Source organism: Suricata suricatta, chromosome 10, assembly GCF_006229205.1.
Source record: "Suricata suricatta isolate VVHF042 chromosome 10, meerkat_22Aug2017_6uvM2_HiC, whole genome shotgun sequence".
Lineage (NCBI taxonomy): Eukaryota > Metazoa > Chordata > Mammalia > Carnivora > Herpestidae > Suricata > Suricata suricatta.
Window position 1 is genome coordinate 91,290,886 of NC_043709.1, and position 15,677 is coordinate 91,306,562.

At 35.7% G+C, this 15,677-nt stretch overlaps 1 protein-coding gene across 1 annotated transcript in view; it reads left to right on the plus strand.

The window, feature by feature from the left end:
• Window positions 1-15,677, plus strand: part of GUCY2C (guanylate cyclase 2C) — a 113,818-nt gene that overhangs the window by 7,354 nt on the left and 90,787 nt on the right. The window contains exon 2 of the mRNA XM_029955695.1: window positions 12,714-12,805. The gene's annotated coding sequence lies outside the window, so the exon portion shown is untranslated. The remainder of the gene's footprint in view (window positions 1-12,713; window positions 12,806-15,677) is intronic.

The window sequence follows — 15,677 nt, forward strand, 5'->3', positions numbered from 1 at the left end:
TTAAGTAGTGAAGAGGCAGATCTGTGTTCACACCAAAGTTTTACAATAAATCTGGTATTTGATAGATACCAAGCTTTGAAAATATAGTCTCATTGAAGAATTCTCTAATTTGTTTTTATTGAATGATTTGAAAATTTATTAAGCTACTTTTCTTTAATTTTTTTTGTTTTTGTTTTTTAATTTGAGAGAGAGAGAGAGAGAGCAAGCCAGGGAAGAGCAGAGAGAGAGGGAGACAGAATCCCAAGCACGCTTCACACTGTTAGTGCAGAGCTTGATGCAGGACTCAAACTCTCGAACGATGAGATCATGACCTAAGCTGAAGTCAAGAGACAGATGCTTGGCCAACTCAGCCACCCAGGCTCCCCTATTAATCTTTTAAGTAGCAAGATAGTGGGTATGAATCAATGTTTTCAAAACTTCACTTAGTAAGGATTTTTTTTGTATTTAAAAAAAATTACATATTAAAAAAGTAGTCAATTCACGTGAAAAATTAATCAACACAATGATTTAATAGTTACAATGACTGATCTTCCACGAAACTGAAACCCATTTAAAATTTAAACATTGAAGTAAAAAAATAAAATTGAATTTGAAAAAATCTTTAAATTTTAAAGTTATGTGGATACTTAACCGTCTTTCTAGTTTAGCAGATTATGTAATGTAGTGATATTTTCTCCCTATCTCTGAGAAATAACCACTAGCTCCTATTTGAATATTTATAGATAAGGTAAATATGTGATGTTTTGAGGCATCGTATGTCTTCATGGGCTAGAAACCATGATTAAAAATATAAGTTTTTCTTCATGGTGACCTAAATTTTCATAGTAGTATATTGAAAACATTTCTTCTAATTCTAATTCTGTCACACTGACTTTACATACTTTCAGTGAAAGAAATACCCTAAGCCTATTTGAATGGAGCTATCAGTTTATCACTCAAGTCTTTCCCCTGCAAACAAAAATATCTCTCACTATTCAACTTTTGACACAGTTTCCAGAGTATCAAATTTGGTGTCATACCTGTGTGTAGTGACCAGAGTCATTCATTAGTTATATTTTATGTATAGACATGCCATCTGTGCTTTTAACTGAAATTTGTTTGCATCATCTTTTATATGCTGACATCCAATTCTATCAAAATAAAAACCAGTTACCAGTCTAGGACTGAGAATCTTTTGGGGTTCTCTGAGAAGTCAATGGATAGGTCTCCAGAAAATTACTTTGTCGAAGACTCTTTTCCTCAAACATGGTGAGAGATTGGCACTGGTGGATGGGAGATCTGGGATCCACAAAGACCATGGAAGTGATAGTGATTTTCATGTGAGGAAATTGCTTTCATGAAGAGATTGGGGAAGCTGTGAATCTGATTGGAGAGCACCTACCAGAGGGCAGGAAAATCTTAGCTAGATGAGATTTTTCTTGAAATTAATCTTAAATGAAAACAGGGAAATTAAAGATTTATGGGCTTTGCAAAAATAAAAATAAAATAAAATATTAATTTTAGAGTACTCACATAAATTTCTTCAAGTTACATTTAAAATCAGCTCTTATATGTTTTATTTTATTAATATAGGTACTTTCTCTAAAATATTATTGAACTCTTGTATTTAAGAAACTGTCCTTGTAACAGAGGCTATAAAGCTCAATAAAGCATTCTTTTTCTCTAGACTTCAGCTAATGACAAAAAGTTAATGTGTAAAAAATTAAAGAATATAAAAAGCATGAGAACTGTCATAGTGGTTTTTAGCAGGAAGATTTGGCAACAACTGTGTCTGGTAATATCAGTTATTGACTTTTTTTTTTTAGTTATTAACTTTTTCAAGGAAGTTTAAAAATGTGTGCTTAGCTTTGGAAGGACTCAATGAATAATGGCTATGAATTCTGAAAACATATAAACAAGATTAAAAGTGCAGGAAGTTTCTAAGTAATTAATTTACTTTAAATTGGTTCTTTTTCAGCAAACTCTTTATAATTCTAGAAGTAAGTGAGAAAAGGATTTGGGATGAATAGAATTTTCTTCAAAATACATGATGGCCCATGAACTTGCTGGAAAAACACAATCAATAATTGTATTTGAAGAGAGTGCTCTGGGGGTGCCTGGGTAGCGCAGTTGGTTGAGTGACTGACTCCAGATTTCGACTCAGATCATGATCCTAGGGTTGTGGGATTGAGCCCCTCATCAGGATCCACACTGAGCATGGAACCTGCTTAGGATTCCTATCTCTCTCTCCTGCCCCTCCCTCTTTCTCAAAGTAAATAAACACTTAAGAAAAGGAAAAAATTAAGAACTAAAAAAAAAGTGTTCTGAATTGAACCATATTTTTGACAGATAGTCTGGGAATATTTCAGTGTGCCTACTGAGTACATTGAAATGAAATAAAAGAATAATACTTGAAATGGCATCAAACAGCATAAACAAATAATCCAGGCCAAAATGATCATTTAAAAATTATCCATGGTGACAATGCACTTTTACCTTCCAGAGTCAACCATTTCTTTCCTGAGCCCTGGGGAAACAAAGGCTTTCCACTGTGAAGGAAAAACGGGAGGATACCTGAATGTGATCTTTAACAGGAGAGCAGGGCTTCTGATGTTTTGTGAAGTGCAAAACAACCAATGGGTCACAAGACAGCAGAATTTGCTGGAAGCCCTTTAGAACTCAGTTCTGAGAATGCCATTTCTTTCCCCTCGGGGAGCCCTGAAGAACAAGGAAATTGCTTTGTGTGTGCATCTATAAATATTTTCAACTTATTCCAGTCTCTGAAGCAATTGAGGTTTACCAGGATGCTATTTAGGCAGTTTAATTTGAATTTGATATTGTAGGAAATTATTTTACATAGACTTCTATTTTGAGAGTACGAGTTTGACCTTCACTCAGCTGTGCTTTTTTGTTATTCAAGAACATGGGGCATACATGTCAGAACATTACATTTTGTTTTTTAAAATTTAGAATTGAATGGGAATATATTGTAGAAAATTTTTAAATGAGATTAAGATGTAGAAATGGTAGAATGGTCTCACTTTTAATAAATCAAATAAGAACAGGATGGACTAAGTTTAACATTGCCCCAGTTTTCATGAGATGTGTTAGACTGTGATAGAGTGAACTTTTTATTATAAAATTTTACTGAATTTGTGCTACATTCTATAGACTGATATTGCATGTGTCTTCTTCCCATGCCCAGTTCTTTCTAAATTGAAATGTGCCTCCCAGGTCAGTACCAGCAGTCCCTTGGGATCCTCCTAAGCAAGCAGAGTGTGGGTCTTCAGAAACCAATTTTGTCAAGAACTGTTTTTAACCACTATGGAAGATTGACTTTTGGTGGGTCTGGGATCCACAAATATTGGAGGCGGTAACAATTACCACCCGGAGGAGCTGCTGTCATGAGCCACTCAGTGGCGCCATGCATTCTGGTTGAAGACCTGGTACCTAAACTGTCAGGTTTGGACTCTAACTTCATTCTTTTTTTTTTTAAATTTTAAAGTGCTTTTATTTTGAGAGAGACAGTGTGAGCAGGGGAGAGGCAGAGAGAGAGGGAGAATCTGAAACAGGCTCCAGACACAGAGCTGTTGGCACGACATGGGGCTTGAACTCACACAGAGCAATATCATGACTTGAGCCAAAGCCGGACACTTAACCAACTGAGCCACCCAGACACCCCTCTAACTTCATTCCTAAAATATATCTTACATAGAAAAGGATTTATGTTTTTCTTATGAAATTACATGAATTTTGAGTGTTTTCAGTATAATTAACTATTTTTGTTACATTTAAATCCTGTTTTGTAACTTTCCCTTCCATTCAAATCAATATTAGTAATTTCCTCAAGGACATGATTTAGCAGTTGGGTGTAATTAACAGTGACCAGGAAGCTTTTCTCCTTGAGATTTTAAGGTTTAGTATGGAAATACTATACTATACTACACACACACACACACACACACACACACACACAGGATATGAGAACTACAATAGCAGTAAGTCCAAAGCATATTAGGAAGAAAGTAGCTAGCCACTTTGTTCTGAAAAATGGCAGCATAGGTGGCACAAAAATATGTAATTGGTGTTAAAACAACTAAAATTTCAAGAGTTAGATGACTGGTAGGTAACATTTTAGGAAATCATAAATAAGGAGAAAATAGTGAAAGCATCTTGTTTGTGATTATGAGTGTAGCCTTGTACAGCAGAAGATTTACAGCTTTGGAAGCAAGAAAGAGTATCAGCAATGAGCATATCCGTCTTCGAAAAATCTGTGATAGACTGAGGGCCTTTGTGAAAGACACATCAATAATTACATTTGAAGACAGCCTATTGAATTGATTCATATTAATGAGAGCGCGTTCGAATAGTCTCCTTGTTGCCCCTGAATTGAAACAAATTAAGAAAGATATTGATAGAAACAAGAGAAGACAATCATTATTTTACACAAATCAGGAAGCCTAAATCAAAATGTAGTCGTAGCCATTATGGATGAAGATAATACGGTTTTCTTTCAGGTTATGGCCATTTTTGCCTCCGTCCTGGGAAAACAGTGCTCTCACCTCCAGGAGAATGAGTGAGCAACATGTAACTGACCATTAAGAGGAAAGGAAATCTTTTGACTTTTTGTGAAGTGCAGGTCATTGGGCCAGGGCTAGTAGAAGAAGGTACTGGAAGCTTTTTGATTCCCAGATCTAACAATGCCAGTTTCCCACAGGAGGGCAATGGAGAAGAAAGTTCTTTTGGTTTTTATGATTTCTTTCGCTGAAACATTTTCCATTTCATTATTTTTCAAAACAATTGAGATTGAACACAGTATTAGGTAATATCATTTGAATTTTATTTTTGTAAAATGTGGTATTTTCTATATACTATTGTACCTTTGTGGCCACTACATTCCTACCCTTTTATTTCTCCCTTCTTGAGCGTCACATCCATTTAGAAGTCTCTTAAACCTACAGAATATTAGAGACACCTGGGTGGCTCAGTCAAGTTGAGCATCTGACTTCAGCTCAGGTTGTGATCTCACAGTTCGTGAGTTCAAGCCCTGCATCAGGCTCTGTGCTGACAGCTCAGAGCCTGGAGTCTGCTTCCGATTCTGTGTGTCCCTCTCTTTCTGTCCCTCCCCTGCTCGTGATCTGTCTCAGTCTTTAAAAAATAAATAAATGTTTTTAAAAAGCCCTACAAAATATTGTATTTGGCCTGATCTTTAAAAATTTAGAAACGTTGGGGGCGCCTGGGTGGCTAAGTTGGTTAAGCGTCCGGCTTCGGCTCAGGTCATGATCTCACAGTTCGTGGGTTCGAGTCCCGCTTCAGGCTCTGTGCTGACAGCTACCTCAGAGCCTGGAGCCTGCTTTGGATTCTGTGTCTCCTTCTCTCCCTGACCCTCCCCTGCTCACACTGTCTCTCTCTGTCTCTCAAAAATGAATAAAAAAAACAAAAAAAATTTTTTTTAATTTAAATTAGAAGCTTTGTTCCATGTACAGTATTGAAGTTCCTAAGAGGAATGAACTGCAGTTGAGTGTTTCATTTGTCTCCTTGATTGGTTCTCTCTGAAAGGGAAAATAAGGTAGGAAGGTAGATGGGCCCCATATTCAGGGAGCTCAATAAGAATCTGTTGGGTCCAAGTAACTATTTTACCTGTTTTTCATGGTATATACCAGAGTGTATTGGCATCAACACTGGGTTGCATAAGAGTAATGAGTCCATGGTATCAACTAGGTAGCCTTCTTCTCACATTGCTTGTCTCTTTTTCTCAGATTCAATCTTATCAAAATGGAAGCCCGCCACTCAGTCCAGCACCACAAGATCTTTGGGAACCCAAGAAAGTAGGAGATGAATCTCCTATATTGGCAAGAGCTCCTATATTTAAATATGACTAGAAGCTGACCCCTGGTAGGTGGTAGATCTGGGATCTACAAAGACAGGAAATAGTGTGATTTCAGCCTAAGGGACTGCTGTCAGGAGGAGATTAGTAAAGCCGTGACTGACTGGAGACTCGCCTGGTAATCATGAGAGGTTAAATCTTAGGTATTTAAGGACATGTATTTTTGAAAAATGATTAAATCAGTATTTTGGAGGATCACTGACCTAATGAAGAAAATTTTTGTTAAACTTTATTTTTAAAGTCAGCCATAGTAGACTATTTCTACTCATATGCTTAAATGCTACCTTCTTCTTTAATATTGTAGTCACTGAGTTAAAGCATTTTTTCAGTTGCTCATATACAAAATATTATTTTGCCTACTGTATGTTTATATAATGGGTTTTTTTGGAAAATGTAATATGTGATCACGTTAAAAATAATTTTTATAAAAAGATATATGTTACAGTAAGTGGCCCTCCAACCCAGATCTCCTTGTAGCTCATGACAAATCAGCTACTTTTAATAGTTTTTTTGTTGTTGTTAACCAAGCTTTATTGAGAGAGAATTGACCTATAACATTGTGCAAGTTTAATGTGTAAAGTATGATTTTTGGTACATGTATACATTGTAAAATGATTACCACAAAGGGGTACCTGGGTGGCTTAATTGGTCAAGTGTCCATATTTGGCTCATGTCATGATCTCACAGTTCATTAGTTTGAGGCCCCCATCAGGCTGTCTTCTCTCAGCACAGAACCTATTTTGGATCCTCTGTTTCCCTGTTCACATTCTCTCTTTCTCTCTCCCTCCCTTCCTCTCTCTCTCAAGAAAACATTTAAAAGTAAAACAAAAAAAAATGATTGCCATAAAAAAGTTACTTAATGCCTCCATCACCTTTCTAATTCCCTTTTTTAAAATAGTGAGAACATTTAAGTTCTATTCTCTTAGCCACTTTCAAGTCTATAATATAGTATTGAGAACTATAATCATACTGTGCAGTAGATCCGCAGAACTTATCATCAAAAACTAGAAAATTATGCCCTTTGTTTGATATCTCCCCGCTTCTCTGACACTCAGGCTTTGGCAACCACCATTCTCCTCCATATTTTTATGAGTTTGGCTTTTTTAGATTCTACATGTAAATGAGGTCAAACAGTATTTGTCTTTCTCTCCCTGTCGTATTTCACTCTGCACAACGCCCTCCACATCCATCCATGTGTCACAAATAGCAGGATTTCCTTCTTTTTATGGCTGCAAAAGATTCCATTGTAGGTATTTTCTTTACCCATTCATTCATCAGTTGTTTTCCATTGTCGTGAGTATTGTGAAAAATGCTACAGGGGGGTGCAGATATTTCTTTGAGATAGTGATTTCGCTTTTTTGGATGCATACCCAGAAGTAAGATTGCTGAATAACGTATCAAGGTCAGCTAGTCTCCTCCATAATATTGCTGCCCGGGCATCCATCTTGTTTGGCCAGCAGACTGCAGAGGCCTTAGACTGACAGTAGGCCCTCATGCAAGTTCCTGCCTCAGCAGCTGGCAGAGTCACAGGCAAATATGAGTTCCTGTGGTGACTTTCCTCAGTGTCATTGTGATAAAAATCTCCCCTCTTCCTAGGGCCTTTCCTTATGTGGTCCTTAGATAAACCCCCTGCAAAGCTGACCAAAAGCCCACTCTTTTGGTTTGAATTGATCAGTCCGGCCTTAGTCCAGGACCCTAATACAGGCTGTGCCAATTTACATTCCAGCCAACAGAGCACAAGTATGCCCTTTTCTCCACATCTTCACCAACTTCTGTTATCTCTTGTTCTTTCTTTTTTTGATACTAGCCATTCTGACATGCATAAGGTGATATCTTATTATGGTTTTGGTCTTCATTTCCCAGGTGATTAGTGATGTTCAGCATCTTGTACCTGTTAGAGATTTGGATACCTTCTTTAGAAAAATGTCTTTTCAGGTTCTCCCCCATTTTACAAATTGATTATTTGTTTTTTTGTTTTGTTTTGTTTTTTGGTTTTTTTGGTTTTGCTGTTGAGCTGTAGGAGTTCTTTATGTATTTTGAATATTAATCCCTTATCAGATAATTGTTTTATAAATATTTTCTCTCATTCTATAGTTCACCTTTTCATTTTCTTTATTGATTGATTTTATTTTATTCTTTTCTGTGCAGAAGCTTTTTAGTTTGATGTAGTCCCACTTGTTTATTTTTGCTTTTGTTGCTTGTGGTTTTGGTGTCAGATCCAAAAATCATTGTCCAGACCAATGTCAAAGAGCATTTTCTCTTTGTTTTATTCTAAAAGTTCTACATTGTCACGTCTAACATTGAAACCTTTAATCCATCTTAATTTTCGTGTGTGGTGGAAGATAGGGGTCAATTTTGTTACTATTCATAAGAATATCCAGTTTTCCCAACACCACTTATTAAAAAGATTAATCTTTCTCCATCAAATGTTCTTGATTCCCTTTTCAAATATTGGTTGATTATACATACATGGAATTTTTATGGACTCTCAATTCTGTTTCATTGACCAATGCATTGATTTTTACTCCAGTGCCATATTGGAATTTCTATAACTTTGTAGTAGTTTGAAATCAGGGAATATGGTACCTCCTGCTTTATGCTTTCTCAAGGTTGCTCTTGCTATTTGAGGTCTTTTCTTATTACATACAAATCTTAGTGTTTTTTTTTTATTTCTCTGAAAAAAATGCCATTGGAATTTTGATTGCATTTAATCTGTAGATGATTTGAGATAGAATGCATATTTTCACAATGTTAATTCTTTGATCAAAACATATATTTCCACTTATTTGTGTCATTTTTAATTTCTTTCATCAGTGTCATATAGTTTTCAGTATACAGATCTTTTACTCCTTGATTAAATTTATTCCTAAGTATTTCATTGTTTTCAATGCCATTATAAATTGGATTATACTCTTTACACCCTTGTCAGATAGTTTGTTGTTAGTGTATAGACATGCAACTGGTTTTTGTATGTTGACTTTGTATCCTGCAACCTCACTGAATTTGTTGATTAGTTCTAACAGTGTTTTGGTGGAGACTTTAGGAGTTTCTTTATATAAGATCATATCATCAGCAAACCGAAAGAATATTGCTTTGTTTCCTTTCCAATTTGGATGCCTTTTATTTCTGTTTCTTACCTAATAGCTCTAGCCAGAAATTTCACTACTGTGTTGAATAAAAGTGGTGAAAGTGGGTACCCTTGTCTAGTTTCTGGTCTTAGAAGAAGAGCTTTCAACTTTTACCATGGTATGATGTTAGCCGTAAGCTTGACATATATGGCCTTTATTATGTTGAGGTCTGTTTGTATACCAAATTTGTTGAGAATTTTAATCATGAAAAGATGCTGAATTTTGTCAGATGCTTTTTCGGCATCTGTTAAGATGATCATAAGGTGATTTTTTAAATTTTCCATTCTTTTAATGCAGTATGTCATGTTTACTGATTTGCATGTATTGAACCATACTTGCATGCTAGGGATAAATCTCACTTGATCATGCTGTATGAATCATTTAATTTACTGTTGGCTTGTTAGTATTTTGTTGGAAATTTTTGCCTCTGTATTCAGGGATATTAGCCTTTAGTTTTCTTTTCTTGTAGTGTCCTTACCTGGCTTTGGTATCAGAGTAATGCTGGCTTTATGAGTTTGGGAGTGTTCCCTCCTCTTCAATTTTCTGGAAGAGTGTAAGGATTGGTGTTAGTTCTTCATAGAATTCACCAGGGAAATCATCTGGTCCTTTCTTGGAGGTTTTTGGTTACTGATTTAATCTCCTTACTTTGCTCACTTGGAGGTTTTTGGTTACTGATTTAATCTCCTTACTTGTTGGTCTGTTCAGATTTTCTATTTCTTCCTGATTTAGTCTTGGTAGGTTGTATGTTTCCAGTCATTTATCCTTTTCTTCAAGATTGTACAATTTATGGGTGTATAATGTTCATAGTGGTCTCTTAGAATCCTTTGTATTTCTGCAGTATCAGTTATAATACCTGCTGTTTCTAATTTCATTTCCTTTTTTTTCTTATTTAGTCTAGGTAAAATTGTCGATTTTGCTTATCTTTTCAAAAACCCAACTCTTATTTTCTTTGATCTTTTCCATTTAATCTTTGTTTTTTCCTTCCTTCTGCTAAATTTCGGTTTAGTTTCTTATTCTCCCCCTAGTTTCTAGAGGTATAAAGTTAGGTTGTTGATTTGAGATCTTTCTTCTCTAAAAACAGATAATTATTGCTGTAAACTTCACCCTTAGATCATCTTTTACTGGATCTGTAAGTTTTGATATATAGCGTTTCCACTTTCATTTGATTCAAGATATTTATGGTTTTCCTTTTGATTTCTTCTGTGGCCCACTGGTTGCTTAGGCGTGAGCAACTTACACATATTTATGAGTTTTCCAGTTTTCTTTCTGTTATATTTCTAGTTCTTACTATTGTGGCTGGGGAAGATGCTTGGAATAATTTGACTCTTTAAATTTGCTGTGATGTGTTTTCTGACGTACCATCGTCTATCCTGGAGAATGCTGTTGGATGGACTCTCCTATATTTGTCTTTTAGGTTCATTTGGTCTAAAGTATAGTTCAAGTCCAATGACTCCTTATTAATTTTCTGCCTGGGTGATCTATTCATTACTGAATGTGGGGTGTTCAAGTCCCCTACATTTACTGTATTGTTGGTGACTTCTCCCTTCAAATCTGTTGGCATTTGCTTAATATACTTAGGTGTTCCAATGTTGTGTGCATATATGTTTACAGTTGTCAAGTCTCCTTACTGAATTGACCTGTTTATCATTATACAGTGACCTTTATCTCTTGTTTGAGTTTTTGACCTAGAGTCTCTTTTGTCTAATAGAAGTATAGCCACCTCTGTTCTCTTGGTTTCTATTTATATGGAATTTTTTTTCCATCCTTTCGCTTTGAGTCTCTGTGTTTATAAAGCTGAAGTGAGTCTCTTATAGGCAGAATATAGTTTGTCTTTTTTTGTCGTTGTAATCTTTTTAGCCACTCTTTGGATTAGAGAAACCAGTCCATTTACATTTAAAGTAATTATTGATTTGTAAGGACTTACTAGTGACATCTTATTAGTTTTCCAGTTCTTTTGTTTCTTTGTTTTTTCTTCCTGTCATTCTTTGTGAATTGATGATTTTCCGGAGCAGTATGCTTTTATTATCTTCTCTTTATCTTTTGTGTACCTGCTGTGGGTTTTTGCTTTGTGATTTTCATAGGGCTTACATATCATTTTAACATCAAAATATAACGTAGATAAAATAGTCTATTTTAAGCTTGTAATAATGTAATTTTTATTACTTACAACAATTCTACTCTTTTACTTCCCCTTTCATATTTTGTGTTTTTGTTGTCATAACTTACATCTTTTTATATTGTGTGTCCATTAACAAGTTTCTGTAGGTATAGTTATTGTTAATACTTTTGTTTTTTAATCTTCATACTAAAGTTCCGTGATTAACATACCATCATATTACAGTATTAAAATATTCTAAATTTAATGTTATATTTACCTCTACCAATGTGTCTTGTATTTCAGCTTTAAGGACTCCTTTGAGTATTTCTTGTAAGGCTGGCCTAGTGGTCATAAATTCTCCCATTTTTTGTGTGTCTCAAGAGTCTTTATCTCTCCTTCATTTTTGAAGGACAGCTTTGCCAGGTAAACTATTCTTGTCTGGCAGGTTTTTTTCTTTCAGCACTTTGGTTGTATCATCCCATTCTTTCCTCGTCTGAGAGGTTGCTGCAGAGAAATCCACTGAAAAGCTCTCTGGGGGTTCCCTTGTATGTGAGGATTTTTTTCTCTTGCTATCTTAAAATTTTTCTCTTAGTCTAAAGTTTAAATAAAACAAAATACACATTACTTAAATCACCATTTGTTACTTAACAGTGCCTGAAATTACTAGCCTATGCAATTATCCAGGTAATATAAATTAGAGACATAAAATTCTGCAAGGAAGAGGGAAAAGTAGTTTTTCGGATGAGGTCATCGTAAATCTACAAAACCAAAGGAATCAAATGAAAAACAATTGAGAAAAATCAGATAATTCAATTTGTGACTTGCTAAAAATTAAAATACAAAAAGTAGTATGCTGTATATAAACAATAATCAATTGGAACATATAACAAAAACATAATAAAAGAGAAAAATCCCATTTTCAACAGCCACATATAATTTTAATGCTTGGCAGAAAATTAATATAAAATGTATTGAACATGGATTTTTAAAAATTAAATTATGGAGGGACATCAACTAAAAACTATACCAACCTAGGAACGTTCAGATACTTGAATGATTTGAATACTTTAAATGACATACCTTGATTTAAAAAAAAAATATCTGATACTATAAACATACAAATTATTATAGGTTATTCTATACACTTAATATAATTGCCCCAAACTGCAAAAGGAAGTTTATTAGGGAATTTAGAATAAACTACGTGTTTATTATTGAGTTCATTATGTAAAAATTCATGCTACAAAATAACATCTGATAATTTTGTAGAAATAATACATTTATGTATAGAAAGGTGTTTCAAAGTAACATATCAGTGATTTTTTTTTTCTTAGTAAAATAACTTACCAAAGAAATGAAGACAATGGACATCATTTAGAAAACACACCTGGAGAAAAGTGAAGCTATCAATGCCAGAAACCAATGATGACTATAAAATTGCCATAATATTCACATTAACTTATGAATTCAGTCATTGCTTTCTACCTACCAGATAAGGAAAGAACAGAACATCTAAGTCCAAGACATTTTATTGAAACTTCATTGATTTTGAATTTAATTTATGTGATTTCTTTGATCACACTAGCAAAATCAAGCCTGAATATAACTTTTTTCTCTTCAGATGTGCCATCATTAACTCTGGAGGACCTGGAAAATTAGAATCTGTTAGATGTGGGAGAGTGAGAGGAAGATATGTGATTGTCAGCACTCCAGGTAAGAAACATAACCTCACTTTGAGTGAGATGCAAGTCTTTGCTCCATGCCCAGTTTTGTCCATATCAAAAGCCATGTGGACCATATGTTACATATATTTTCCTGATTAATAGGACATTTCATTTATTTTTATAAGTTTATTTATTTTTGAGAGATAGAGAGATAGGCAGTGAGCAGGAGAGGGGCTCAGAGAGGGACACAGAATCCCAAGCCTGCTCCACACCTTCAGTACAGAGCCTGATATGGGGCTTGAACTCATGAGATCATGACCTGAGCCAAAATCAACAGTTGGGCACTTCACCAACTATGTTACCCCAGTGCCCAGATTCTTTCTTAAGATGGAAAATATATCCTTTTTTGATTTGGAGAAAAATATGGGGAAATCATTTTAGAAAATGAGGTTTATGTGTCCATGGTCCCTTTTTTCCTGACCCTGGAAAATAAGAAGAGTTTGAACATTCTGAGAATTATTTAAGATGTGGTAATGACCACCAAGATCTTTCTTGGTGTTGCAATATATTGAATGGATAATGGATGAGTGAGTGAGTGAATGAATGAATTCATGAGTGGATGGCTGAATAAATGAAGAGGAGGTTCTAGAAGATTAAAAACTTAAGTTAAAAAGGAATAAAGCAACATAATATTCTTCCACCAAGAAAGAGTTTCCCAGTGTTATTGCTCTCTAGCAGTTACATAGTGTTCTCTTTCCTCACCTACTGGTTCCTCTGCCTATAGCTGATTTATTTGTTGCATATACCATAGCCTCCTGTATTTAAGCAAAGTAGGTTTGGAGACTGAATCAAGTGGTAAGAACACCCAAGTCAAAGTATCTTAAACAATAAGGAAGTAAACACCTTACATAGCATGACCTACGAAGGTATAGTGGCGCTGGGGACAGTGGCTCTGGGGCATCCTCGGTACTGGCTTCATCTCAGGCAGTGGTGAGATGGCTGCTGCAGGTCCAGGTATGTCGCCTGGAAAGCTTTATGTCCAGGGGCAGAAAGAGACCATCATTACCCTCCTAACTCTTCTTTAAGAGCAAAGAAAACTTTTGAGAGGTCCCTGAAAGACCTCCCCACATAGCATAGCTCATCAGCCTTACTGAATGACACAGTCACAGTGAGGAAATGGCAGACGTTTGCACAGCTCCTGACAAGAGAGGCAAAGCTGGTATCTCCTTCTACTACTGCTGCTCATGTTGAAAATAAGTCTGTTGTCATTAATTAGGCCTTACAGCATTCCAAATCAGACCGATATTCCCCACACAGTTACCCCATAAGAAAAAACATTTTTTTGTCCCTGCATAAGAGATTTTAGACCTAACATTATAAATATTTGACAAAAGGCCCTTCTAATGAGCCTTGCAGACCCAAAACATAGACTTAAAGGGATAAAAACACAAAAATTGCATTTGAGTCTGGCCTGGAGAAAGGGAGCCTAATTTGGAGATAAGAAATAATTACAAAGTCAAAAACATAGTCCATTTGACTCTGGTCTGAAGACTGGAGCGTAAACTGGAGATTAGAAGTGGAAAACAAGGACAGAACATAGTGCCTTCCCAAGTTCTACATTCTATGTTGTGATGACTTCAGTTATAAGGATGGATAAGGATGTGAGAAACCCAGGTCCAACGCCAACACACATAGCGCCCCCATTGTGCTTACATCAAAAAAAAGGGCTTTCTCAAACAACTTGTTAACAAGCATTCTGGTGGTTTGTAAGCCTAATATAATGGCTCCTGGCCTATCTGTGTATAGCTTGACCCACGTTTTCATCTTAGCTTCGTTGGCTTAAATGATATGTATATCATCTTGTTTTTTGCTAAAGACATCCTGTTATGTTCTTGGTTGTGGGATTTGCTCAACATCACTGTAAGTGCGTTACATGACTTGGTTGTAATTTATTAATCAAAAACAAAGTCATAATTGTTGGCAAAAATCCAACCTGTACAAAATGAGGTAGGCTTGTCACTTTCTTAATCTTAGGGAGTGATGAAAAAATGAATGACATAGTTCTCTGTATACTTTCAATGATTAAAGCATCTTATCATAAAAAATTAGTCGTGATAAAAAATTTTCTATTTTTCTAATGTCATCACTTCCAATGAGTAACACATCTTATCACTAAGAATTAGTCACTAAGATGAATTAGTCACTGTAAACAATTTCTATTTTCTGATGTCATGTTATTGCTTGATCAATAAAAAAAGACACCAGAGCAGGCAGAGCAGAGACGCCTGCCTGGTGATCAAGAAAGAAACCTGTGGGTCTCTCATCACTCTCGTGCCGACACCGGTCATCCTTTCAGGGACCCCTGGACCTGCTGGAGCCGGACTCCAGCACTCATTGGCCAGGATTATATCACATGGCCGTGCCTCCAGTAATGATAACAAAGGCAATGGAACTACCACAGCTGGATCAGCTACGCAGGGGTCACTCCTGGAGCTGGGGAGGAGCCAGGCTTCCCCAGAAGCTCCTGTGCAGGATTAGCAGATACCGGAATACATTATGGCTCTGGGAGGGGAAAGGAAGGGACTTAAGGTCATTATAGGTATCTTTAGCCACAGAGAGATCAAGTTTAAATGGTTGCTTTTAAAATTCTGCCATTTTCTTCCTTCTCCCAGCAGATGGGAATCTTCCCAGCAATCTTTCTCTTATATTTTTTATGATATTTACTGTTACCACATCCTCTTCAGCTTTCTTCTGCTGCCAACAGAGAGAGAAAGAAAGTGTGCCGTGTTACAGTGAAAATGAGATACTTTTTGCCTATGTGGCAATTTATTATGTATTAAGTATTTTCATGAGCTAACCTCTAATTGGTATCTCATTTCAGTATATTAATTTGTGTTGTTATGAATTCATCAATTTTTTTA